This window comes from Lipotes vexillifer, unplaced genomic scaffold, assembly GCF_000442215.2.
Source record: "Lipotes vexillifer unplaced genomic scaffold, Lipotes_vexillifer_v1.1 scaffold99, whole genome shotgun sequence".
Classification (NCBI taxonomy): Eukaryota; Metazoa; Chordata; class Mammalia; order Artiodactyla; family Lipotidae; genus Lipotes; species Lipotes vexillifer.
In genome coordinates this window covers 168510-175375 of record NW_006793908.1, presented here as the reverse complement: position 1 = coordinate 175375, position 6866 = coordinate 168510, and the positions used below count along the sequence as shown (strand labels likewise).

At 55.5% G+C, this 6866-nt stretch overlaps 1 protein-coding gene across 1 annotated transcript in view; it reads left to right on the top strand.

The window, feature by feature from the left end:
• The first annotated feature begins 2460 nt into the window (after positions 1-2460).
• The window catches only part of SPRY4 (sprouty RTK signaling antagonist 4), an 11580-nt gene continuing 7174 nt past the window's right edge, over positions 2461-6866 (top strand). The window contains exon 1 of the mRNA XM_007466852.1: positions 2461-2626. The gene's annotated coding sequence lies outside the window, so the exon portion shown is untranslated. The remainder of the gene's footprint in view (positions 2627-6866) is intronic.

Genomic DNA, 6866 nt, shown 5'->3' with positions numbered 1-6866 from the left:
AAGAGCGGAATATGGTCCCCAGTGCCCTCCCAGACACCGAGTCACAGTCTTCTCAGGCATCAGAGACTCCTCCCAGCTCAGGACTGGGGGCTCCTTCATGGAGCCCCACCAGAGCTGGGGTCCCCTCACTTCTCCTTCAGGAAAGCTGAGAACAGACCAGGAATGGAAGGAACACTGTCTCTTGGCTAATTCCTCTAATTAAGGACACAGGACAGCCACCCCCTACCTCATCTTGACTTTCTTCCATAGTTTAGAAAGGATTTCCTTATTCCCATCCTTTGACTTGTTCCAGCAAGGCCCATGAGCAACCACTGGCTGGAAAATCACTGCTCCAACTTTCCTTGTTTAACATGCTTAAGTGACTTGCAAGAAACAAGTTTTTAGGCTTGTGATATGAAGATGGGGTGGTAGCAAAGTAGAAAGATCCGGGTTGCAAAGATCTAGAAAATCAGCACCACCATTTATTAGATCTTTCATTTATCTGGTGCAAGACCCTTGGCCTCAATTTCTACATCTGACAAATAGGAATAATGATATTGAGCTTGGATGCCTGTAAAGGGAAGACCTGAACAACTGTAAAATACTCTATTGTCCTAGTAAAGAGTTTTTCTCTTGGCATTAAGTAAGGTCTTGGCCCTGAAAGGAAGACTGAGCTTTCGTAGGGGGAGAGCCTGCTCTGCCCCCAGGAGCTGAGTAAGGAATTCACACTGCAAAGGTGCGTTTGAGTAGCGAGAAGCCATTTTAGCCTGGACTCGGTGACCTTGGGTTCTGGTCTGGGTTTGCAAAATGTCTCTCCCTCTGCCTGTCTCCAGAGCGCCAGCACCAGCCCCAGCCCCAGATCCAGCCCAAGGGCAGACCTCTGGCCTGGGCTGGAAGACTTTCATCGGCTCCCTTGACAACAGCCAAGCGCAGATCTATGGTGGCGTAGGAAGAAAAAACCTGCCTCACAACCTCCCCGTGAAGCGAAAACACCATCAAGACAAACCTTACAGGGGGTTCAGACCCTGGCCCAGCTCTTATCCCGCATCAAAGCCATCCCCTACCCCGGACTCCCCGGAGGCTACAGCCTCCTCCGTTCCTGGGCGGAGCTGGGCCTGCTGCGAGGGCTCCCCGCCTTCCCGGAGTCAGGCCTAATGGCGGGGGCTTTTCTTTTCACCGCCCAGGGTTGATGCGCTCCCCCCGCCCCCGCCGCCCCATCATTAACTGCAAAGAAAAGATCCCGGCCATTCCCATTTCCTCTGCGGCTCAAGAGCTCTGTTGTTATTTAATCCCGTGGCCACCCCGGCAGCATCCTCGGCGCGGACGGCTCCACCCATCCACCTGGCCAATTCTCGGCCGCTCCCGCTTCCCCGGAGGGGCGCAAGTAGGGGTGGCTGGGGAGAGGCGCCTACAGCAGCAAAGGGCTGTGGCCTTCGGAGGACACAGGGACCTCAGGCCCGCATCCCGTGAGGGCTGGGAAACGCACGGAGAGGGGAGCACTAACCAGGGCAGCTGAGGGCGGGCGGACGCCGGAGCACTGTAGACATTACCCTGGAGTGGGGGGGAAGGGGGCGCTGCCAGGCGAGAGCCAGGTCTCTAGCTGAGTAGCCAGTATCACCCTGGGGGGTACTAGAGCCGGAAGAGGCCTCGGCCCAGTCGCTGTCCACACCCAAGATATGGGGGGAGGGGTGGTCTGCGCTTACTCAAGGGAGACTCAGCCTCAGGAAAGGAACCAGATTCACTCAGCAATCCCCACTCCGCCCTTCTTTGATATGGACGTTTGACATTTTCTTAATTTTTGGTAAACACAGCTTCGAGACCCCTCGCCCCCGACGCCCGTAGTCTAGAGAAAGAGAAGGCCCTCAGCAGGGGTCTTCCCGTTCCCCCGCCCTCCCGACTGCCTGCGGCGGGTAGAAATCCCTAGATCTAGGTGTGTCCTCCCCCACCCAGCTCTCAGCCCAGGATCCTGAGGCCGCAGTGCCCCCCCGCCCCCCAGCAACACTGACGGTTCCAGCCCAGGCCCGCAGTGGCGTGAAGGTGGCCTTTACCTCCTCTCGCAGGCTGGGAGGGGGTACAGCCCGCGCAGCTGAGCCAGCTGCAGCAGTCGCCGCCGCCCTCCATTCATAAAGGAAAAAAAAAAAAAAAAAAAAATAAGGAATGGGGATGCTACCTAAATCTTTTTTTCCCAAATCAGAAAAAAAAACAAAAAAAAAAAAAAAAAGGCAACAACAACCTCCACCCCTCTTTGTAAAAGAACGACGGCCCCTGGAGGAGCGCGAGAGCCAGCCCCAGCAATCACGGGTTAAGTTCTTTTCCGGCCCCCCATTCATAAAAAAAAAAAGGAGCGCGGCGCATGCGCGCGCGGGGTCTCTTGTGCCCACCCATTCATAGAATCGCGAACGGCGCGCGTGCGCACAGGAGCTCCCTTCCCTCCCATTCATAAAAAAGCCATTTTCCCAGGCAGTGGTTGCAATATCGCCGCGGAGGCAGCAAGAGGGGCTGACAGCGCGGTGCTGGCGCTGAGCAGCGCAGGGACCAGTGCCGGTTCCTCCGGCCGGCGTCTGCGAGGACAGCGGCGTCAGACCCACTGGGGTTCGGGAATTCACACAGACGTGGAGCAATGCTTGTGACTCTGCGGCTCCTCAAAGTAAGTCCCCGACCGGCTTCGGGATGTGAAGCTGCCCCTCTCTGAGTCGCGACGCGACTCCCCCTCGGGCTGGGGCAAATGGTGCGCTATTTCTAGGCGCGCCTCAGTGTTCCTTCCCTCTCCCTGCGCCTCCTGGAGCCGCTGCGGTGCGCCGCAGCTCCCTGACGCCCTCGGCTGGGCCGGCAAGGCGCCGGGGGTGTTCACAGCTTGGCACCGGCGTTCCCGACCCCCGGGCACTGCCAAGCACAGCTTCCCCACTCTCTACCACTCGGAAGCTCCGTGCGTGTCCCGGGAGTTTGCTTCTGGCCTGGCTTTTTTCCCCCTGCCACCACCGGCCTCGGGCGCTGTAACAGGCGGCTCTAGGCTCCGTCAGGAGCCACCTCTTGGGTCCGGCGGGCGCCCTCGCCCTGGGCGGCTCGCCCACCCCGGGCTCGCTGCCCACGGTGCCAGCTCTGCCGTAGATCTCCCCAGCCCGCCGCAGCGGCCTATGCTCGACGTAGGTTTTTCTTTCCCCTTCGGAGCCGTAAGGGACTGGGTTTTCTTCCCTTCTGCCTCCCCCTCGATGGTCAGCGCGGGGCTGGCCGGGACAGGGCATTTCTGCTCTCTCTCGCTTTGGCGAGGCGGTTCCTTGCCGTCTGACCTTTGCTCTGCTGCCGCATTTTATGCTGTGCGGCTGCCTTGCAGTTGCCTTTTCCTTCCCCGGCCTCTGCAGGGCCCGAGGCTCCTCGGCCTCCTCGTGCCTCCCTATCTCCGGGCACCGAGCTGTGCCAGGTCCCGGGGCCCCTGGGCCGCGCTGGGGCTGTGGTAGGGGCTGAAGGTGCGTTTCCATAACGCCGGGCGTGTGGGAGCTGGAGGAAGAGGCTGCGTGCGTAGGAGAGATAAGGCTCCCGCTTTCTCTCCTTCCTTCTTGGTGGTACCAGGCTTGACATCACCGAGAAGAGAGAAGGATAGAGACGGTACGTTCTGAAAATTCTGAATCGCCAAGCCTATGGGGGCAATGAAGGGGGGTGAGGGCAAATTTGGCCAGCCAGGACAGCTGGAGCTTGGCTCCATCACTGGGACCAGGGCTTTGCCCAGTTTCCTCTCCATACAGACGATCAAAAAACATTTAGACAGTAGCTGCTCTTGTGCAAGAAGACGGTTTCTCAATTTTCTTTGATTGGGGGCTGGGGGTTGTGGGCAGAGGAGGCAGGAGAGGCGGAAAATGGTTGCATGGCTTGATGGGCTGAGCGATGGACGGGAGAAGCGAACTGGGCTGGAGGGGCTGGATGGTGGGCAGAGGGAAGAGCTGCTGGCTGCCTCTTGTACTAGCTGCTGGATGGGTATCCATATTGCCAGGCCTGGATGAGGGCAGAAGGCTGCCGTCTGGCCCATCAAGGCTCAGAGACCACTTCCCCCCGCCAACCCCAGCGTGATTCGCGATGAAAGGAAGGTTGTGGGTTCGGTGGGGCACCCAGACCCAGTGTGAACCCCCTCTTTCCTGCTTCCAAATCAGTGGCATGATTCTCTCCAGTTTGGGGAGGGGTGAGAGCAAGTGCATCTCTGTCTGGTTAGCTGACCAAGGCTCTCCAGTCTCTCTCAGCCTCTTGGGGGATACAAAGCTGGCAGGTGAAGGCCCAGAGCATTTAGGAAATGTGGGTTTATCAATCTCTTAATAAGCTCGGTCTGGCCTGAGGCCCTACCCAATATTGCACTGGTGATTTCACAATGTTTAGAGTTCCCCCGGATCTTCATACGAATGGAGCATAAACATCTGAAAGTTTCAGTTTTTCCCTTAGTGTGTGGGTGTGGGGAGGACTAGGAAAGGGAGGGCAGCCATTGACAATGCCCCCCACACCTAACTCTCTCTCTCCCCGCCCCAGCCCTCTCTCCTTCTCTGTCTCCTCTCTCTTTCAGCAGAAGGGTGGGAAAGAAGTTGTAGATGTGTCCAGTGTAAAATCAAATTTTCTGTCTTTCCTAGCCCTTGGAAGGGTCCTCACTTGCCAGAAGGCTCCAGACGAATTCTAATATGAGCAGTGCACATCCTGACCAACTGAGCTGCGTGGCCAGTACTGGGTAGGGGGCATTTTGGTGGCAGATTTCTAAAATCTCCTTGTTGGACAAATGTTGGTCAGCTTGATGAGGAAGACTTTAAAGACGTCTCTTGGTTATCTTCCTTCGTAGATTCTGAGCTCTAGAGTAAGTGCTCTCCTGCTCATTCCCATGACCTTTACCAAATTACCCTCTGAAATGGCAGCATCTCCTTAAAGCTTTGGTAGGGTGAAGTGGGCAGAGACTGATCACGTGGAATAGTATGATTCCTGGTTAAAGCAGGGCAGAGGCTGGGGGCATTTGGAGCTCGCAGATGTCATTTTTGTTTTCATCCTTCCAGAATAGGTGGAGAGACGGGCTCTTTGGAACTCCACCCCCCCAACTCTGGTAAACCTGACATTGCCTCTGCCCAGAGATTTGGCTGAATTGAAAAACAAATGAAGGCAGCCTTTCAGTGCAGAATTTGAAAGTCAGTGATTTTAAAACTAAGGGAGGGAAAAACACCCGTTAACACCTCCAGAAATGGCCCTTGAGGTGTGTTGCTCTGGGGTTGAATACTTTGGTATCACCAAAGTATAAATCCTTTGTGTGGGATTCTCTTCCGACGTCTAATGCTATTAGTCCCTTCATGTGACACCTTCCAGCCCCCACGAGTATTTGTCTTTCCCCGGCCATCGTCTTGGGTAGGGCCCGGGTGATGGTACCAGGAGGCTTATTAGAGAGGAGCCCCTTCTCTTCAGAGAAGGTCAGTGTTCTTAGAAAGTTACGGCCTTCAATGTGGTTCTGCATCCAGAGTTGTCTGTCATCTGGGCCCTACTGAGGTGGAAGTTCCCTTGTGAGGAAAACCTCAGGATCTAGGGATAGAATAAAAAATTTTGGATTTAGGATGTCGACATGGCAAGAGTGGAGAAGGTTCCATCTCATGGTCAACTTGGGTCCACCTGACAGAAGGGAAAGCAATGACCCATTGGAATATATTTTTACTCTCTCAAAAGAGCCAAAGGAAGGTGATGAAGGGCAACATAACCGAAGACTGTATTACCTCTTCCAGACCAAGGTAGGGGCTGGGTCAAAGCAGATGAGGGGCTAGGAAATGTGCTAAGCTTGGGCCTTAGTCTCCCCATCTGCAGAGTGGGGAGAAGAAACTCCTCCCGAGGGGCCAGGGCCAGCTGAGCAGCTAGCAAGTGTGCAGGGCTGGGGCTGTGCCCCTTGTTACTGCTGGGTGCCTAGCAAGGAGGGCTTGGTTGTAAGGGAGCCCCTTCCTGCACAGGAGATGTGGGGTGCTGTGTGATGTAAGAGGCGGAGGATGCTTAGCTCTCGAGGGGGCCTGGGGCCACCCTGCAGATCCGGACAGCTGACAGGGCTGGGGATGTATCCGGGACATGTGGCTGGGTTTAAGAGGCTCCACCGATCAGCTGTGATCACGATTGTTCTTTCCAAGGACAGTCGGTGGAGGAAGCAAGGGCACCGGGGAGGGAGCACAGATGTGCTGGATCTCACGGAGGAGGGAAGGGGCCCTTCTGGGGCAGGTGGCCATTTGCAGAAAAGTGGTTTCCCTTGTCTCTTTCTGGTTGGGGGGGAAGGAGGAGTCATTTCCTGCCCCATCCCAGGAGTAAGCTAACGTCTATTATTGTAAGTCCAATTCTTAGTGGATGGTGGTGAGTCAAATAAAATGATCTTGGTGTCACTGAGAGGGGGGTCCTCCCCTGGGGTTTAGATTTCTGGTCCCCCATCCCAAACTTTGATGTGGGCCAGTGGTTCCCCAACTGTACCAGTAGTTAAGAGACTTCTTCTAGCCCCATTCTTTTCTCACTCTTGACTTCTAATCCCTCTTTAAGGGGATCTGAGCAGACAACAATTCTGAGGGGAATACATCGAAGCCAAAATTTGTAGCCGGTTAGAATAGCCCAGAGCCATAGTACAGCAAGACCTCTCCCACTCACCCTAGCACTGGGGCTTTGGAGCTCAGCTCGTTGTGGAAAAAGAAGAGAAAAGGGTTGGGAACTGATAACTGGGGATGGGACAACGTGAGGAAAAGCAGCTGCTTTTGTGATCTCTGACAGGTTATGACCAGAGGTCAGCTCCTTAGTGCTAGTGGTGGGTGGCAGGGAGGAGCAAGGTTTCTCAGGCAAATCCAGCTGCCTAAATGCTTTATTTGCAGCAGAAATTGTCTCCCTCAGTGGGGTGTAGGGCAGGCAAGTCCCTGGCT